The sequence below is a fragment of the Hordeum vulgare genome, chromosome 5H (genome assembly GCF_904849725.1).
Source record: "Hordeum vulgare subsp. vulgare chromosome 5H, MorexV3_pseudomolecules_assembly, whole genome shotgun sequence".
NCBI lineage: Eukaryota > Viridiplantae > Streptophyta > Magnoliopsida > Poales > Poaceae > Hordeum > Hordeum vulgare.
In genome coordinates this window covers 470,527,351-470,547,449 of record NC_058522.1, presented here as the reverse complement: position 1 = coordinate 470,547,449, position 20,099 = coordinate 470,527,351, and the positions used below count along the sequence as shown (strand labels likewise).

Here is a 20,099-nt window from a genome sequence, read left to right as displayed (position 1 = left end):
TATGTCTCCATGATGAATCACAGAGATCCAACGGTCTCCAACTTGTGGCTTGCGTTCCTTCTTTATTTCTCTCCATGCTTCAATTTGGAGCCTTTTATCTTGATTTGAGGTTACTCGAGTATGGAGCATCGAACTCAGCCCTCAGTGGGCTTCTAATTTTCATTTGACCTTCTGGGAGCATCATCAGAGGCACTACATCATGTGGCAGTTGCTGTTGAAGAAGATAATAATAACCTAGTTAGCAATGTAATCAACACCATTTATGCAATAGTAGAGCGTACTTAATTAGGAAACTCTAACCGATACATTTCGGCGAATGTCAACCGGCCTCAACCTATGCACTAGTGGCATGTAAAATGTATAATTTTGACCAATTCCAAAATTATACGGAAAGGTATCCCTAGAAACCAAAACACCAGCAACAAGAAAGTGGAGAAGAACATCCTTCTCCTCTCAAGTTAGATGTGATCCATACGTGTAGTGTGTTGTGTCAATTAATTTTCGTAATTCAGTCGAAGCAACGAAATAAGCTGTAAATTATAATTTAACAAATTTAGTATATGGATGAACACCAACTATTTCTAAATATAAATGCAAATTACTTGACAAATATGGTTGAGAAACTCACATGGAGGTAAACAGGAAGCATATCGTCGACAACCATCCAAATGCCGATGTTGCCTCGCATATTATCTTCAGGACGAAGATCGAATGTTATTTCCATACTCTCCTGAAATCCATATGCCTTGCAAATATCTTCCCACTTTGGGCACCCAAATTCTGTTTGAAAAACTGAATTAAATACTTTGATATCAAATGTGTGACCATGTATAGTCCTCGGGTTAGCGATTCTCGTCTCAATTCTCTCGTGGTCTTTGAAACCGAGCCTCTCCAACACATATCTTCTTGCATGGCAAGGGAGGAACATATCTCCATTCTCGTCAAGCTTCATGCTGAAGAACATATAGTCTCGCAGGTGACGCGTGTCGCACATACCCCGACAATATTCACACTCCCAATATTCATCGTCAGACATTTCCTGTTTTAATGTGGTAAATGTGTAAACAACAACCGTGACACTATATCGAAAGAATTCACACTTCCAAGCACTCCATATGTCCTAGTTTCTAGCACTAGTCATGACGAAATTCACGGAAATTTTCGGCAAGACCTTTGCTAAATAGTGGATATATGGTGCACCTGAAATTTGCCGGAAGGGAAATGAATCAACATTCCGGCAAAACATAGGCCACTCGGACATTCCGGCAACACTCGAATAATAATGTGCACTACATTTCAAATACAAGATTTGCTAGATGTCAGGTAAGAAAAAACATGAGATTAATTTTTGGTTTCTCACCAACTTCAACTCTTATTAAGCTTCTAGTGTCTAGAAAAGTAAGATTTATGTTTTAAACCCGAAAGAGCTATTCTGAGCTCGGGCTCAGATACACTTGTTATCTTAGCCGTTAGTTCCCCCTCCAGATTGGCATCGCCACACGTATTATACACTATATTTCCAGAGATATATCAAGCTTTTTCCCACACGGTGTCTGACGCGCCGGTCGCTTTCAATGCAACTTCCGTCCGTCGCGAACGCCGGGACAGATGGTGATCATGCTCATGCGCCACGGACCAGCTGTGCGACGATAGACGGCGACTGGCGCACCATATTAAATACCATTTCATTTATTGCTGCACGGACAGTTTACTCTCCTTCGGCTAGAAGACTCCACGCACTGGCCTCGTGGCCTTATCTTCTTTATCCTGGTGTGACAAGAATCAGATCTCCAACATGGCTAGCTCAACATCTTCCTCCCAGGCAGACGCGGTGCTGCCGCTGATACCCTGTCCACGGTGCGCATCCAGGATCATCACCTTCCTTTCTCATCGGGGAGAGAGATTCTACAAGTGCGTGAACAAAGATATAAGTCCTTGTCCAGCGTGCAAACCAAGTTCGCCACTCATGTAAATCCCCATCGCTTTTTTTTATGTGAAGTTTTGAGATGAATGCAGGCGGGGCTGTGCAGCTTCTTGAGGTCGACCGAGACCTATATGCCGGAGCTAACCCGAGCCGGCATATCTCAGCCTCAGTTGATAAACCACCCGCTGGCGCTCCACCATTCTGGCCCACTTCAGCAGAGATCTAGGCGAGCCCAGGACGCCATGGACGGCAGCCAGGCGGAGATACAGCCAGCGCACGCGCCTGTGATGCAGCAGATGCATGGACCTCCACCTCTTCCAGTCGCCGCAACCCACTGTTGCTCCAACGACAGCCATCGTACGACGCTCCTGCTAGCTGGAACCAACCTCATCGTCGTCGTCGCCTTACTGTATTTAGTCTTCTGTCAGCAGAGTAGCTAGTGTACCCAATCATGTATTTAGTCCAGGCAAGGACTCTATGTTCTGTTCTAAACCGCAGATGGGTCTTATCATTTAGGGAGTTCAGCGTTTTGCGCTATTTAGTCGCGGTCTGTACTGTGCGTGCTTCTTCTCATGTATGCAGTAATCCACTTTCCAGCCTAATTTTTGGTTCCACAAAATCAGGGTGTATGCACTCATGCTTTACCCATTAAGTTATTTTCCCAGATTTTCTGGATCTTGTAGCACCATGCGACTTATATTTGTTTTTATATCCACGCGCCTCGTTGCTCTGGTTGCCAACTTACCGTTTTCAGTTTTTTATTAAAATGGCATGTCAACATCTGTCATCAATGCTAGGCTGGCATTTTTTTTATGCCACCTGCAAACACAGCCGCCCACAACCACCAATCATACCTCACTCCAACCAACGTGCCTGATGGGGTTATAGTCCTAGGGTATGGTCATAGGCCTGCCCTATAGGTCCTACCCAAGGACTACCCCTCACAAAGGACAAGGCCCTTAGTCAGTTCCGACTGAACTAAGGAGTCCCCATCATCCAGTCGGTAACAGGTCCTCGATCATCCAGTCGGAGACTAGCATTCGGAGGATATCAAGCTAACCGACTGTATACCACTCGGAACATCGTAACCCCCCCTGGAGGGAAACGGTCGTACGTTTCCAGGTGCATTTATTAGCATTTAGGGCGTACGTTACCTGTAACGTACGCATTCAATCGCCACTACTCCACCCCTGTACCGGAACCGTTGTGGAGGGCAGCGCACTCTATATAAGCCACCCTCCCCCGCTGGTAGAGGGGTTAGCAACTCATTGTATTCCATATTTCCACTCGACAACAAGCTCCCTGAGCACTGAGATGTAGGGCTATTACCTCCACCGCAGAGGGGCCTGAACTCATACAACCTCGCCGTAGCTAAGGCTCTGCCCATCCTTTTCGTACCCTACACATCTACTGTCAGGCTTATACCCACGACAGTTGGCGCCCACCGTGGGGCAGGCGTCTAAGCGACTTTCGGCGAGTTTGCGACTACTTCCTTTCGTCATGTCGTCCGGTGGAGGTTCGAGCATGGGTCACCAGATCTTCTTCGGCGCTCTCTCCTTCATCATCGACGATTCGGCGTGGCTTCGGGATGCTCCTCTCGACGTCGAGGCGCTTCCCCGTCGTGTGGCTATGCACTTTCGTGCCGGCGCCCGCGACATTCTTCTTCTCCAACAGTCGGCTCCGGTGTCGACCTGCACCGCCGTCACGCGCCGCAGCAAGCGGTCTCTCCGTCCGCGGCTCCAGCGTTGGGTGCAACATGCCCAGGCGCGCCAGAACGCGTCTTCGCAAGTGGCGGTTCTAGAGTCTGTTGTGGTTGCCCCGCAGTCCCAGCACTCGGGCTCGGTTCTAACTGAGTTTCCTTCCGAATACGCGGGTCGCGGGCATGCAGCAGAAGTACACATGGCCAACTCCCATGAAGATCCCCTTCAAGCTGGCCGGAACGAGCACGAGATCGGCGAAACGTCCGGCGCGCGTCGTCCGCCTCGCCGTTCTGCCAGTTGACACACTTGGCGGAGCAACGTGTTGTTGTTCCGCACACCCCTCCTCAACTCGGCTGCAGCTGCCAAGATAGCCGATTCCCTCCAGCCGACTGATTCAGAGGCTGGTAGGGGAATCGAGCAGATCCGAGCCCTGTTGCACACGGCGCAGCAAAAGAATTCGGCGGTCTCCCAGTCGCACAACACGATCCATAATAGTTCTGTTCATGCGAATACGCATCGGTCGGTTCACAGCCCTGGTTCCCATCAGCCGCACAAGGGAGGCAACCGTTCCATGAATCACGAAGATCGCCGCCGTTCACGCACCCCTCTGTGGGGTGGGCCCTATGGGTCCCGACATCATGATGATCGGCGTTCAGTCGGCGATACTTACGACCCAAGGCCCGACGCAAGAGGGCGTATCGCCCAACGAAGGGTCGACGGGGGCCGAGCCCACCGCGATGGTCACGATATGGACCGTCCAAGTGGAAGCAGGATCATCGTGTCTGGTCCCGAGTGTTTTAGTCGAGCCATCCGCTCGGCTGACATCCCGCCCAACTTCCGATTGGCAACGGGAATTAGCAAGTTTACAGGAGAGTCCAAGCCGGAAACATGGCTAGATGACTACCGAGTGGCGGTCCAGATCGGAGGAGGGGACGACCATGTCGCCATGAAGCACCTCCCTCTGATGCTCGACGGCTCGGCGCAAGCGTGGCTGAATCAGTTGGCCCCCTCAAGCATCTACAACTGGGCAGATCTGGCCCGAGTGTTCATCAGGACCTTCGAAGGGACGTGCAAGCGCCCTGCTGGCCTCGTGGAGCTCCAGCACTGCGTCCAGAAACAGAATGAGCCCCTGCGAGATTTCATTCAGCGTTGGACAACTCTCTACCACACGGTGGAGAACGTCACCGAGCATCAAGCAGTCTGCGCCTTCAAGGCAGGCGTGCGGTACAGGGATTTGTACCTGAAGTTCGGCCGAACAGGCGACATCTCCATGAGCAAGATGATGGAGATAGCAACGCGCTATGCTAATGGCGAAGAATAAGACCGCATCCGAAGCGGCAAGCACAAAACAGTCGCTGATGGAGATGGAGGCAACACTCGGAAGCAGAAGCAGAAAGCTCCGACTGCTCCGCAAGCAGAAGCCGCGGCCGTAACCAATGGCAAGTTCAAGGGCAAAGGGAACGCTCAGTTCACCCCCAAGAAGAAGCAGTTCAATAACCCCATCCTGGACCAAACATGTCCGGTTCATACGAAGATGGATGAAGAGGGCAACCCCATATATGCGAAGCATACCACTCGACAGTGTCGCCTCCTGATCCAGGGGTTCGGCGAAGGGCAACCGAGAGAGAAGGACCATGAACAGGATGAGGAGGATAAGGAGGATCCGTTCCCACAAGTCCATGCAACCCTGATGATTTTTGCTGACGTCGAGAGCAAGAGTCGACAGAAGCTGGTGAACAGAGAGGTGAACATGGCCACCCCTACCAACCCCAAGTTCCTCAAATGGTCTCAGACTGCGATCACCTTCGACCAGTCGGATCATCCGGCACATGTACCCACCCCAGGGAGACAGGCTCTAGTCGTCAACCCGGTGGTGGAAGGAGTCCGACTACGCAAAGTCCTCATGGATGGCGGCAGCGGCTTGAACATCACGTACGCCGACACACTCAAGGGGATGGGCATCCCGATGTCCAAACTCAGCGAGAGCAGCATGCAGTTCCAGGGAGTCGTCCCTGGACGGAAGGCCAAGTCACTCGGCCAGATCGCGTTGGACGTCGTTTTCGGCTCCGACAAGAACTTCCGCAAGGAAAAGCTGACGTTCGAAGTGGTCGACTTCCAGAGCGCTTATCACGCAATTCTGGGTCGCCCAGCGTATGCGCGTTTCATGGCCCGTCCATGTTACGTATACCTGAAGCTGAAGATGCCAGGCCCGAAGGGTGTGATCACCATCACGGGAAATCGACAGCGATCCGAAGCGTGCCTGCAGCAGGGATCAAGAATCGCCGACCAGCAGATGGCCGTCCTCGAGCTCGACGAGTACAAGAAAACAGTCGACCCCGCCGACCTGATGCGCTCAAAGAAGCCAGCTTCTGAATCCGCATTCCAGTCAGCGGGAGAGATGAAGAAGGTCAGCATTCACCCGACGAACGACATTGCTGCCCCGACGAACATCTCCACCACCCTCGATCCTAAATAGGAAGCCGAGCTCACCCAATTCCTCCGTGAGAACTGGGACATCTTCGCATGGAAACCCTCTGACATGCCAGGTGTACCCATGGAGTTGGCTAAGCACCGACTGCACGTGGATTCCACCGCTCGGCCCGTCCGAGAGCCCCTGCGCTGGTCCACCGCGCACAAGAGGAAGGCAATCGGGGAAGAGGTGGCCAAGCTGCTGGCAGCCAACTTCATTCGCGAGGTTCACCACTCCGAGTGGCTCGCCAATGTTGTCATGGTACCCAAGAAGGACAAGTCGCTCCGAATGTGCATCGACTTCAAGCATCTCAATAAGGTCTGCCCGAAAGACCATTTTCCGCTCCCCCGCATAGATCAAATTGTCGATTCGACTGCGGGTTGCGAGCGTCTGTCATTTCTTGATGCCTATTCGGGCTATCATCAGATCCGTCTGTATGGTCCCGATGAGTTAAAAACAGCCTTCATCACCCCATTCGGGTGCTTCTGCTACATCACTATGCCATTCGGTTTGAAGAATGCAGGAGCTACCTTTATGCGCATGATCCAAAAATGTCTCCTCGACCAGATCGGTCGGAATGTGGAGGCGTATATGGATGATATCGTAGTCAAGTCACGCAAAGGTTCCGACCTACTGACTGACTTGGTAGAAACATTCGCCAACCTTCGTAGGTACGATATCAAGCTCAACCCCGCCAAATGTTCATTCGGCATTCCCAGCGGAAAGTTACTCGGTTTCTTCGTTTCCGAACGAGGGATCGATGTCAACCCCGAAAAGATCGGGACCATCGTCCGAATGGAGAGGCCGGTCAGAATACACGATGTTCAGCGGCTCACGGGTTGCCTAGCGGCTTTGAGAAGGTTCATCAGTCGACTCGGCGAGAAAGCACTTCCTCTGTACCGACTCATGAAGAAATCAGATACTTTCGAGTGGACAGACGAAGCCCAAGTCGCATTCGACGACCTCAAAGTCCTACTTTCCACCTAGCCGGTTCTTACTTCTCCACTCAGTAAAGAGCCCCTTCTTCTGTACATCGCGGCTACAAATCAAGTCGTCAGTACTGTTCTTACAGTCGAACGAGAAGAAGAAGGCAAAGCATACAAAGTTCAGCAGCCAGTGTACTACGTCTCCGAAGTCCTGACTCCTTCCAAGCAGAGGTATCCCCACTATCAAAAGCTTATCTACGGGATCTACATGACTGCGAAGAAGGTGGCCCATTATTTCCAAGACCACTCGGTGTCTGTCGTTTCTGATGCTCCGTTGTCGGAAATTCTCCACAATCGAGACGCGTCAGGCCGAGTGGCGAAGTGGGCAATGGAGATGTTGTACTGTGATATCAAGTTCGAGGCCAAGAAAGCTATTAAGTCTCAAGCTCTGGCTGACTTCATAGCAGAATGGGTAGAACAACAGCAACCGACCCACATCTACTCGGCCCATTGGACAATGTTCTTTGATGAGTCCAAGATGTTGAATGGCTCCGGCGCTGGCGTTGTGATCATATCGCCAACAACAACGATTCCTCCAACAACGAGGCAGAGTATGAAGCTCTCCTCTACGGATTGCGCATGGCCATCTCACTCGGCGTCCGTCGCCTGATGGTCTACGGCGATTCAGATTTGGTGGTCAATCAAGTGATGAAAGAGTGGGATGTCAGGAACCCCACCATGACCACATATTGCAATGCAGTGAGGAAGCTCGAGAAAAAGTTTGAAGGTCTGGAACTCCACCATGTTCCGCGACTGAAAAACCAAGCAGCTGATGAATTGGCGAAACTCGGATCCACTCGGAGACCAGTCCCGAGTGACGTCGGCCTCGAGCACCTTCACCTCCCTTCAGTCAAAGAAGATCCTTTTACAGAAGAACCAGTACAACCAAAGAGTTCAACAGATCCGACTGAAGTCGATGTACCTGCTGTGGTTGATCTGGTCATGGAGATTCTTACTGTCATCCCCGATTGGACTATGCCGGTCATTGCATATATCCTGAGACAGGAACTACCAGAAGACGAAGTCCAGGCCAGGCAGATAGTCCGCAGGTCGAAGTCATTCACTGTCATTGATGGCCAATTGTACAAGGAGAGCGTTTCAGGCGTTCTCCAATGATGCATCTCCCCAGAGGAGGGGCAGCTGATCCTGGAAGATATTCACTCGGGGACCTGCGGTCATCATGCCTCTTCAAGAGCAATCGTCGCCAAGGCATTCAGGGCTGGTTTTTTCTGGCTGCAGGCAAACGAGATGGCTAAAGATATGGTCGACCGATGTGAGGGCTGTCAGTTCTACTCCAACAAGTCCCACAAGCCGACATCTGCGTTGAAGACAATCCCTCTTGTGTGGCCGTTTGCAGTTTGGGGATTAGATACAGTCGGACCATTCAAGACAGGCCAAGGGGGATACACACATCTGTTGGTGGCAGTCGACAAGTTCACGAAATGGATCGAAGCCAAGCCCATCAAGAAACTCGACCCCTCAACAGCCGTCAAGTTTATCAGGGACATCATCTCCAGATTCGGTGTACCTCACAGCATAATCACGGACAACGGGACAAACTTTGACTCGGACAGATTCAAAGGTTTCTGTGCAAGCCAAGGTATCCGAGTGGATTTTGCTTCCGTAGCACATCCTCAATCCAATGGACAAGCAGAACGGGCGAATGGGCTTATTCTTCAAGGTTTGAAGCCCCGACTCCTGTGAGAGGTGGGACACGCCGCTGGCGCATGGGTCACCGAGTTACCTTCAGTACTTTGGGGTCTTCGCACAACCCCCAACAGATCTACAGGGCGATCACCGTTCTTCCTCGTCTACGGAGCAGAAGCAGTCCTTCCGAGTGACTTACTTCACAATGCTCCACGAGTCGAACTCTTCTCCGAAGCTGAAGCAGAACAGGCAAGGCAAGACGGAGTGGACCTTCTAGAGGAGGAGCGCGAGATGGCACTGACTCGCTCAACCATTTATCAACAAGATCTGCGGCGTTTTCACGCGCGACATGTCAGGAGTCGTACGTTTCAAGCAGGCGACCTGGTGCTCCGAGTGGATCAGCAAAGACCTCACAAGTTGGCTCCTGCCTGGGAAGGACCCTTCATCATCTCCAAGGTGCTGAACAGCATACAGACTCTACAACATCAACAGGGAGATAGACGAGCCGCGAGCATGGAACGGAGATCTCCTGAAGCGCTTCTACACGTGACCGTCGACTGAAGCAATGTAAAGAACAAGTATTGGTGAAATAATATAAAGCAGATTGAGTTCTTTGCAGGTTCAAAGTTCTTCCGCGGTCGCAGACTCCGGTCTCAAAAAAAAAACTTAGCTACGATCCAGAATCGCCTAAGTATGAACTTTCTCCGAGTGTGCACCTAACGTCACACTCGGGGACTTAGCTGCGATCCAGAATCTCCTAAGTATGAAATTTCTCCGAGTGTGCACTTAACGTTACACTCGGAGACTTAGCTGCGATCCAGAATCGCCTAAGTATGAACTTTCTCTGAGTGTGCACTTAATGTCACACTCGGGGACTTAGCTGCGACCCAGAATCGCCTAAGTATGAAATTTCTCCGAGTGTGCACTTAACGTCACACTCGGGGACTTAGCTGCGATCCAGAATCGCCTAAGTACAAACTTTCTCCGAGTGTGCACTTAACGTCACACTCGGGGACTTAGCTGCGATCCAGAATCGCCTAAGTACAAACTTTCTCCGAGTGTGCATTTAACGTCACACTCGGGGACTTAGCCGCGATCCAAAATCGCCTAAGTATGAACTTTCTCCGAGTGTGCACTTAACGTCACACTCGGGGACTTAGCCGCGATCCAGAATCGCCTAAGTATGAAATTTCTCCGAGTGTGCACTTAACGTCACACTCGGGGACTTAGCCGCGATCCAGAATCGCCTAAGTATGAACTTTCTCCGAGTGTGCACTTAACGTCACGCTTGGGGACTTAGCGGCGACCCAGAATCGCCTAAGTATGAAATTTCTCCGAGTGTGCACTTAACGTCACACTCGGGGACTTAGCCGCGATCCAGAATCGCCTAAGTATGAAATTTCTCCGAGTGTGCACTTAACGTCACACTCGGGGACTTAGCCGCGATCCAGAATCGCCTAAGTATGAACTTTATCCGAGTGTGCACTTAACGTCACACTCGGAGACTTAGCTGCGATCCAGAATCGCCTAAGTATGAACTTTCTCCGAGTGGGCACTTAACGTCACACTCGGAGACTTAGCTGCGATCCAGAATCGCCTAAGTATGAACTTTCTCCGAGTGTGCACTTAACGTCACACTCGGAGACTTAGCTGCGATCCAGAATCGCCTAAGTATGAACTTTTTCCGAGTGTGCACTTAACGTCACAGTCGGGGACTTAGCTGCGATCACGAATTGCCTAAGTATTAACTTTCTTCGAGTGTGCACTTAACGCCACACTCGGGGACTTAGATGCGATGCAGAATCGCCTAAGCACCCACATGCCTTCGACTGTATCCTACAGGTACACTCGGGTAATCAACTGACAACTACATGAATTGCAGACCCTCATTGAGGCTCATGTGGATGTCAAAACAACTGACAAATACATCAGTACCAACCCGCAACCCTCATTGAGGCTCATTGAGGCTCATGATGCGGGTAGCACTCTCAAGGAAAGTTTCCATGAAGTCTTCGAATCAAAGTTTCTTCGTGTTGGCCACCTTCAATGTCTTCAGCTTCTCCTCGCGCACCTCCTTGCAATGGACTCGGACCAGGGACAGAGCAGCATCTCCACCACAACGAGCTGCAGATTTCTTCCACGACTGCACTCGGTTCGGAATCTCCTCCAGTCAAGCCTTCAGGTTCTCCGTCTCCTGCCGCGACTCATCCTCAGGCCAAAGCTCCTTGTCGATCCGGCCGACGACTTCCTTCAGTCGACCGATGAAAGGGCCAATTTTGCCCACGCGGATATGCGCTCGGAGCAGATCTCGATTGGCGTCCTCGCCGAGTGGAACATTCTCGTGAATCAACCGTTCCACATCAGCTGCTTCGGCTTCAGCGTCAATGCAAAAATCTGCAACAGCAGGACAAGCAAACAATAAACGCCGAGTGTGACGCACATACCACAACCACTCGGAAAAAGCAAGACTTACCAGCCAGACGCGTCATCATCTGCTGAGCCCAGTCACTCACGTATTTCTCCTGTGGTTTGCGCCGTTTGTTCAGCACGTCCATTTGTCCCATCAGAGCAGTCCTTTGTTTCCCCATCTTCTCAACTTCCTCAGCCAGCATTTTGTTCGCTTCACAAGCCTGCTCCAGCGACTTCTCTCTTTTCGCCAGAACCTCCTTCATACCAGCCATTGCAAGCAGGGCCGCATCCAGCTCACCAGCAAATTGCACCTTTTCTGCCCTGAGAGTCTCATATGTTGTTCCCATTTCACAAGTTTTCTGCCAGCAAACACCAAGGGACAATCAGAAAATTCAACAATAAAAGTCTAAGTTCTTCAGACCCCTGCCGATGCAAGCAGTCGACAGCGGTCTCGGGGACTACACCCAGTGGGTTCGCTAAGAGTGACCCCACTGGCATGCAACTCAAGCAGGCCCGCCCTATTGAGATGCATGTTACCACCTACGCCTACGAGGCCAATACTACCCAACCTGAGTACAAATTACTCTCGGGGACTCTTACAGTAAGTGCACTCCGAGTGCCACAACTGCTCGCAGTCGGTCATATTATTTACAGACCTGACCAAAGCAAAGACAATATGTATAAAGACAACTGCCGGTGCAAGCACTCGGCAGAAGTCTCGGGGACTACACCCACTGGATTCACTCAGAGTGAACCCATTGCAAACAACAGATGCTATCCAAGAACACCCATCGGGTTACAAGAGAAAAGTAAATACTTACTAGCCCACTTACTCGGATATCATCCCGCAGCTCCAAGCTCCGCTGGTACAAGGATGTGACAGAGTCGTAGGCCCTCTTGGCTTCTCCAGCCATCAGCTCAGCCTGCACCATGGCTCCCTTGGCCGCTCCCACCTGCTCCTCCGGGAGACGCTAGATGTTGAACTCGACATTCGACGAGCCTGGCATCGTCGGAAGTTCCTGAGGCATCCCAAGGTCCGCTCCAGTCGGCTCTTCAACCACCAGCGTCGGTTCAGTCGGCGGCAGCGCCTCAGTCGGCAGCACGTCGGCGGTGAGAGCAGCAACAGGCGGAGCAGCCTCAAGAACAGGCTCCGCAGCTTGTTCAGCTCGCCCCTGATCACCCTCGTCCACGCAAATCGCCCCTGATAGACCGAACGACGCGAGATCTCAGAAAAAGAAAGAGGCAGAACCTATGATAGAATTCGAGACGCGATAATATAAAACACTCGGAGTCACTACAACGCACCTGGCTGGGACGAGACGACATTGTCCGTGTCCATGGGGTCATCCTCCTGGCGCGCCGGAGAGGTGGCAGAAGTAGCGACTCTGTCGAGTGAAATCCATTCGATCAATAAACAGGAGTTCACTCGGATATCAGAAGAAATAAGAAGATCGATGCACTTACGTGGAGGTGACGGGGACAGCAACCCTCATCCGCGGCAGAGCCTTCCGAGGTTTGGGCCCACTCGGTTTGGCCGCCTTGGAGAACTGACCCGCAGGCTCAGCGGCAGCATCCCTGGCCCTCTTGGTGCTCCGAGCACTCAGGACAACTGGGGCAGTGGGCGGAGCACTCGAAGATGCCGGAGGGACCGAGGAAACGGCAGGCTCGTGTCGGCGCTTGGTCCGATGCTCTAATTGCGGAGGCGGCGAGTCCTGCTCTTCGTCTTCCTCCTCTTCCTTGCTAGTCTCTTCCTCTGATTCCCCGCTGTCGGAGACATACTCAGCGCTCTCCACGCTGCCTTCCTCCTCCTCGGCCGGGTTCCCGTTCGAGACAGGAGAAAACCAGTTGGTCCACTTCTGCGTGAAATACAGTCGGCGACATCAAGCGAGAAGCAGAGATTCAAGAAAGCGATGAAACTAAAACAGATATGTACACTCGACACATGGTACTCACCTGATTCGGAGGAGGATTGTCCGCGCTGAAAGCCCTCACTCGCCGAGACCCTTTGGGGTTCTCGCACGCGCCTGTGATCTGGAGCACCCACGACGCCACCTTCTCCTCGGTCACGCTCAAGACGTTCGTCCGAGTGGAGTCCTCGGTCCCCGAGTAGTGCCACATGGCGTGGTCGCGAGCCTGCAGTGGTTGTATGCGCCGACCAAGGAAAGTCTCCAGCAAATCCATACCGGTGACTCCCCTCCTGACGACGTCTACGAGTGCGTCGACCAAGGGCTGGATGTCGAGCTTCTCCGCCTTCGTGAGCGCGAGCTGCTTAGGTGGAGCGGGACGATCAAGGCTAAAAGGGGGCAACCCTGAAGAGGCGTTCGGACAAGCAACGTCTTGGCAGTAGAACCACGTTGACTGTCAGTTCCTGACGGACTCGCTCAACTGAAGAGCAGGATAACTACTCCGACTCTTTTTCTGGAAAGCTAAGCCCCCGCAGAGCTGGAGAAGATGTGTCTTATCATCCGACTGGCTGAGTCGTTTGATGGTTTGGGATCTAGCAGAAAATATGTGCTTGAACAACCCCCAATGGGGGGGCAGCCGATGAAACACTCGCACATAACGATGAAAGCAGAGAGATGGGCAATAGCATTCGGAGGAAAGTGGTGAAGCTGTGCCCCGAAGTGGTTCATGATGCCCTTAAAGAAAGGATGCGGGGGCAGGGAGAAACCTCGGTAGACATGGCTGAGCAGCAAGACACGCTCCCCCTCCCGGGGTGCCAGCTCGACCTCGTTCTCAGCCGGCAGCCTCCAAGACTTGTGGACGATCATCCCGTCCTCCACCAGCTGCAGCAGATCCCCCTCCATCACCGTAGAGGGGAGGAAGTCGCCTTGAATCCACCCCGCCGGCAACAGCCGCTGCCGCCGCTGAGCAGGAGCCGCCGCCTTCCCCTTCTTCTTCCTCGCCTCCATCTTGCTGGTCTGACCCTTGGTCATGGCGGAAGTTGCGAGTTCGCGGAGAGGCAGGAGGAGTGGAGAGGTTAGGTGCGCTGGAAGAGGCGAGGAGGACGAAGCAAAGGCAAAAGATCCGGCGGGCGTAACGAAAAACCCTTGCCGCCGGGATTTAAGTAAGGTTCCGACTGGGTCGCTGGCAGGTGGCCCCGAAACCTTATCCCCCGACCGGCCGCGGCGATATTAGTGGAGGAGTTGAAGGCGCGAGAATCGAGGCATCAAGCGCTACTCGAGCGCGATGGCGTCATCCCCGCTGAGCGTGCGGAAACCGAAATTTGAAGATCCCGGAAAATCCGCTGCTGTCAGTTGACGGGTCGCGTCAAGAGATACCCCGAAAACACTCGGTTTCCGAAAGTTTGTTCCACGGAGATTTGCACTCGGATCGTTGGTCTGAAAAGATAAAATGGATCAAGGCAAGCAACGCCCAAGCCAAATCCGTTCCAGTCGGATCCAAACTTCAAGCATCGCTTCGTCGTTCCAACCCCAATCCATTCGGGGACTAATGATGGGGTTATAGTCCTAGGGTAGGGTCATAGGCCTGCCCTATAGGTCCTACCCAAGGACTACCCCTCACAAAGGACAAGGCCCTTAGTCAATTCCGACTGAACTAAGGAGTCCCCATCATCCAGTCGGTAACAGGTCCTCGATCATCCAGTCGGAGACTAGCATTCAGAGGATATCAAGCTAACCGACTGTATACCACTCGACACATCGTAACCCCCCTGGAGGGAAATGGTCGTACGTTTCCAGGTGCATTTATTAGCATTTAGGGCGTACGTTACCTGTAACGTACGCATTCAATCACCACTACTCCACCCCTGTACCGGAACCGTTGTGGAGGGCAGCGCACTCTATATAAGCCACCCTCCCCCGCTGGTAGAGGGGTTAGCAACTCATTGTATTCCATATTTCCACTCGACAACAAGCTCCCTAAGCACTGAGACGTAGGGCTATTACCTCCACCGCAGAGGGGCCTGAACTCATACAACCTCGCCGTAGCTAAGGCTCTGCCCATCCTTTTCGTACCCTACACATCTACTGTCAGGCTTATACCCACGACAGTGCCCTCTCCCAAATCCCCTTCCAACCCTCACAGCCACCCCCAACCCCATACCGCTCTTATCCAGACCCTTTTCTTCCTCGGCGAGCTATTGCAGGGTGGAGGGTTAGGAGTAACCGGCGATTAATCTACACGGCAGCGGCTCCGGTCGGGCGGCGACGTCGGCCTTCCCCAGGTACTACATGCATCTATTTTCTTTACTGTCTCCCCCATCCTGTTTTATCAGACAGGAAGCCCCGAGCTTGCTTTCTTCAGATCTAGTTTCTAAGCGTTCATTGACTTGGAGAGGAAATTATTACAAGGTCATTTTCCCTAGGTCCAGACCATTTTTAATCCAACACGGTTTCAGTTTTGCACAAAATTATTCACAGTTGTTTATCTCACACATGGATTTTCCCAAAAAGATTAGAAGAATCAAATTATAATGTACTGCACTCATATTCTCACATGTTTGTACATCTTCATACAATTTTTTTGTAGGTTTTGTCCTAATTTTCCCACTGTAGATCTTTTTTAATTTCATGATCTAGTTAGCCTGCGTACTATAACTCATTCTATTTTATGCTGAAATTTTCTAGTCGGCTCCTAAATTATGCGTGCTCATGTTTTTGCATTTTGTACGACCAACGTTCGCAGACAAAAGAACATGTCAAATGCAGATAGCTGTGACACAGAGATGGCCGACCCCAACTTACAGATACCTGCCAACATACGCAACGATGATTCAGCAGAGAGTGATGACTGTCCAGCCCCAACATCTCGCATATCTGTCAAGCATGTTGTCGAAGTTGTCAACACGTTCAGTGAGTTCAAGAGATTCCTTGTTACGAGCATCGGTTTTGGCGGCATGCTCGAGCTCTAGATGCTGCACAAACTCAATTTGAAATTCAGCGCTTGGACAATGAGCAAAGTCAGCACATCCCGTCGCACTATCATTCTGGCGAAGAACAAGGTACTCAAGTTTTGGCCGGAGGACGTGCACAAAGTTTTTGGTATCCCATGCGGACATCACAATATTAAGGGACGAGATGGCCACATAAAGCCAGAGGCGATCAAGTTCATAAAGTCCACGTTAGGAATGGATCGCAAAGGAGTACACGGCCTCTGTGCAGCTGAAAATTTTCTCATGAGAAACATCACTGAATCATCGAGCAAAATTGAGAAGGACTGCTTTCAAATTGCATTTGTTATTTTCATCATGGGCCACGTGCTAGCACCAACTACAAAGCATGATTATGCAACTATTGATTTCTGGGGGGCATTGGCCAATACAGAGACGATAGAGTAGTTTAACTAGTGCGAGTACGTCATTCAGTGTATGCTTGCTGGTGTGACGAGGTTGAAGAATGATATCCGTTCTGGGAACCCTCTGACCAACTTGGTTGGGTGCCACCTATGGCTGCAGGTACACAAAAATAGTATTTTCCATTCGCCGACAGAACAGTGTTAACACTTACCTTCAATTCAGGTTGACCCAACTTTTTCTTTCCTGCCACAGATATTCCTGCTCGACAATCTCGACCTTGGGATATACGACAAGCAACATGGTTCGCTACCAAGGGTAAAGTACTTTGACCAAGCTTCAGTCCGGGGGATGATAATAATGGCTACTGACGTGGGGAAGCCGATCACATCATATGCCAGCGCTCTGGTAAGTGCCAGCAACCACGCATGAGTCATATCTTTTTTTCTTGCAAATTTGCTCAACTCATTCGGATGCTCACGTCTACATTTTTTGAAGATACGCCATCACTCGACTGTGTGCTATGCTCGTTCGAAGCACTCTCATGATGACCAGTCTGCTTCAAGGAATACGGCAGACCACCCTCATGAGCAAAGCTTATCTTGCGGACGTAGCACAAGTAAGACTTCTCGAATGGCTGACGACAGCGGAACGCCCGCTTGCCGGATGATTGATAAATTGACGCCGACAACTATACGTCTATTGGGGCCAACGGATTTCTACAACTACCTACGCAGCCAATACCCACACCTGGTAAGTTATCGTGTTGACATCATCGTTTTTCTTGTCGTTTTTTACGACATTTTTGCAGATAATGTCTTTTTTTTGCTGAAATGATGTCTCTAACTTTTATTCTGCATGCATATAGGCGAGCGATGAAACCACACTGTTGCTTAAGGAGATAAATGCACGCTGTCTATCACACCTGTCGACTGCACGAGGCCAGATCGAGCTCGAATTGATGAAATTCGCTGACAAGATAATAGATGCCCGCAACCGAACGTGCACATGTTGTGCAGCCCGTGGCTTTGCTGAACGCCCACCAAAACTTTCCACCGCCATGGACGGTACTCAACGCTATTTCAAGATTTATTTTTTCCCGCATCCACGCGCCGACACCATTTTTGTAATCACCTTTTTTTCTGTTTTCGTTTTTCTACGTAAACAGAGGGCGACATCACAATGTCGACGACCAATGTAAGTGTGGGTCACCGTCTCCGCCCCACCTCTTTCGCAGGTAACTATCATATTTGCAGGCTAATATTCGCGTGACACCAGCACCTATGAAACATGTAACACACTTTTTCTTTGAAGGCAATACCTCCACAAGAAAACGTACCAGAACGGGTCGCACACCACAACTCAGTACTTCAACGGCACATATTTTGCACATGGTGTCCCAGTTTGCAAGGAATAATGTGCGTGCGATCAGCCAACTGTACATCGACCTCCCAAACGATGGTAGCACAACTGTTTTCGGGGAGAGGCGTTCTGACCTTCCTGACAGGAAGTACGTAACTCACCCTGGCTTCCAGACCAATCCTTGAGGCAGAGGAGTCGCCCCGTACCCTCCACAACCTGGAGTCGCTGAGCTAATTGAGCAGTTCTTTATGTCTGCAACCCACAGCGAGCTAGCCAGGTAATGCAATACAACGCTTCATGAAATCACAAGAAAATAAAATACATGCACAATATGTGCAGGGGTACTGTTTTTCCTGCTTTTCAAGTTCTAATACCACATAGCCACCACACACGCAGGAATTATCTTGTACATGAGGAGCCAAGGTTTATTAGGATCACCGAGATTGACATAAGGGATCAGCTTGCCAGTAAGAAAGAAATTAGTCACGAGCTCATGTCACTGCTGCTGTGTCGTTATGCACAACTTGATGATAAAGCTGAAAATCTGCCCCCCTACCTGTGCTGGAGACACCAAATTGAACCGGATTTTTCGGTATGCTGCATGCACCCTCGTTTATGCTCACACAACCCCCCTTTTTTTATGGTACTGTTTTTCCTAATAAACGACTGTTTTTTCTCCGCAACACAGACGCTGATGTTATCTGACTCTGATTTCCTGCACACCTTATCAATCGAGAAGCAATTATCTGCTGATTTCCTGAAGCATGACATACATCCTCCCAAATGGTACCCATATTCATCGTATATGTCTTTTTTCTTCATTACAATTCAGCCACAAATTGTGAATACATGTTGTAGCTAACCGAAGCATTTTATTTATATTACAGTTTTTCTCACCCGTCCCACGTCCTGAAGGCTGGATGGTTCTAGCATGGGACATGCAACTCAAAGTAATAAATTTACTCGACCCGCTATACCATAAATCTTTAGCAAGTCTGCCATACAAGGATCGCGACCAAGACATGGCATGGAAGCTGCACAACGCCCTGTATGCATGCCTAAACGAATTATATGCCGGATGGCCCTCAGCGAAGGAAAATTGGAGTCTGAGACACGAACCCATGTTGGATGTTCAGTTCAACGCGTAAGTGACACATGAGTAAATTTACTGCAAAAACAAACTCTTTTTTTATGATGAAGGAATTCCATCGCCCCTTCAAAGGTTGTAACAATGGTTCGCCACTTTTCTGTTTTTCGTAGAACTGAATCAGGAGTATGCGCCATCCACATTCTTCGTCATTTCGATGGTGATAAGCTAAAACTGCCACTTACGCAGGTGAGTTTCGTGCCGTCAAGTTTTCATCCGAATCCCGCACACCACAAAATCTACTACCTTTTTTTCATGCTCGTCAAATCAATGTAACTGAATCCATAACTCCGCTTTGACGCAAGTGCACAATTTTTTTTCCGACAGGAAAACGTTTTCAAAACCAAGAAGGACAGGTCGCATGAATGCTTGAAACTTCAGGGTAACTTCTCCGAACTCGCTCACCAGGTATTATGGAAGGTTTTAACTCCACCCGACTCTGACTTCGACAACTAGGGAACCAGGACATGTATCTCTTTCGGTCGGTTGGGGCGGGGGGTGGCTGGGGGTGGGGTTGGGGCCTATGCCCTTAGCTCCATGATGTCCCTTTTTGCCCCTTGTATCGCAATTGCCATTTACAAAGACTAGATTAAAAATGTCAGGGCTATGCCATTTTAGCTCGATGATGTCCCTTTTTCTGTACCAGACCTATCTTCATCCACATGTAACTCGACTTCGTATGATTTTCAGTTTACGAAACATGCCACTATGTGCTTCCGTATGTCATGCTCGCTTTTTTCAAACGTCATGCTCACGGGGGGTGGTCTCCTGCATTTTTTGCTTTTTTTCTAGCTGATCCATATTTATAACAGGTGGAAGTAAACCACCTCACTTTTCTGGCTGCTCCATGTCGATCTTCTCGCGACATGTTGGTGCAGCCAACAGAATTAACAAAAAACTATAAAAATTCGCCTAGCCCTTCTGCTTACATTTTTTTCTTCCAACACTTTCCATAGCATTGCAGCTTGCATCCCACGTCCGAAGTAAAACAAATTTAAGACAAATCACACCTGTAAAGGTCAATAATCTTATACACTGTCCTTCGTCGTCGATCTTTTTGCTGACATTTTCCTTCCTATGCTATTTTCATCATAGGAGCTACCATTCACACGCACGAAGCAAAAGAAAAATTAAACATAGCTGACAAGCATGTGCCATCACTTCCTCACATAAAACATCACAAATTGCAAACCAAAATGT

General features: G+C 50.4%; 1 long non-coding RNA gene across 1 annotated transcript; it reads left to right on the top strand.

Annotated features, from left to right (window-relative positions):
* The first annotated feature begins 17,427 nt into the window (after positions 1-17,427).
* LOC123400145 lies at positions 17,428-17,766 on the top strand. The gene is made up of 3 exons (XR_006610488.1): positions 17,428-17,457; positions 17,559-17,627; positions 17,705-17,766. It is a non-coding gene; the product is annotated as an uncharacterized LOC123400145 (long non-coding RNA).
* Positions 17,767-20,099: the final 2,333 nt, after the last annotated feature.